The following is a 905-nucleotide window of genomic DNA, read 5'->3' on the forward strand; positions in this document are numbered from 1 at the left end:
GGCCCGAAACTGCACTTTTTGGTAAAGCGGAGAGACCAATTTTGCAATTTAGTCTATTTTTTTATTATTGAATAAGGCGTGTTCCTCAGAGTGTTTATATGCACCCACTGAAAATAATTACAAAATACACAAAATATGGTATAAATGTTGATACATAGTTTTTTTTCAATGGATAAACAAAAACTTAAAAAGCAGCAGAATCAGTACCCTATTGAAAAACAGCATAAACATTAATATTAATAAAAAAAACGTGTGTTATAATTTAGAGATGTATACGCAATTTTTCTTTGATGATTTTAATAGAAACGAAATAGAGTCGTGAAGATAATTTTTAAAGTTCGGTGGCAAAGCGTTGAATAATTTTCAACAAGATTAATAAAAAGAATTGGAGAATGTAAATTAAAAACGCTAGAAGGAGGGCTTGAACCTCCGACCTTGTGGTTAACAGCCACACGCTCTAACCAACTGAGCTATTCCAGCTTTTGTTTTTCCTGTGGACATTTTGATTTATAACTATTCTTCTATAGTCAAAAATATAAGCGTCTAGTTATTATTATTAATATTAATAATTGTTATTATGTATTTGTTGTTGTTACCAGACATGATTGATACTTTCGATGTTCATTTACAAAGAACCATTTATTTAGTTTTAGATGTTTTTTTTTGTATATATTTATGATTTTTAATTATGCTTTGTTTTCTTTTAAATATTATAACTAAGGATGTCAATGGGGAAGAATCCACCTCCATCTTATCTCTCTTATAAAGAAAACCATTTGAATGATAGGACTCAAGAATTGAACCATTTTCATTTAAAATCTCAAATCTTTTCAACTTATTCTAATTAATTGATATATTAATTATAATATCATACATATATAATAACATGCTTTTTCATGTTTGGT

General features: G+C 27.6%; 1 non-coding gene across 1 annotated transcript; it reads right to left on the reverse strand.

Moving 5' to 3' along the window:
• Positions 1-406: 406 nt before the first annotated feature.
• On the reverse strand, positions 407-480 carry TRNAN-GUU (transfer RNA asparagine (anticodon GUU)). Its single transcript has one exon. It is a non-coding gene; the product is annotated as a tRNA-Asn (tRNA).
• Between the last annotated feature and the right edge of the window lie 425 nt (positions 481-905).

The sequence above is a fragment of the Lactuca serriola genome, chromosome 5, assembly GCF_051521515.1.
Source record: "Lactuca serriola cultivar US96UC23 chromosome 5, Lser_US96UC23_V15, whole genome shotgun sequence".
In the NCBI taxonomy this organism is placed as follows: Eukaryota; Viridiplantae; Streptophyta; class Magnoliopsida; order Asterales; family Asteraceae; genus Lactuca; species Lactuca serriola.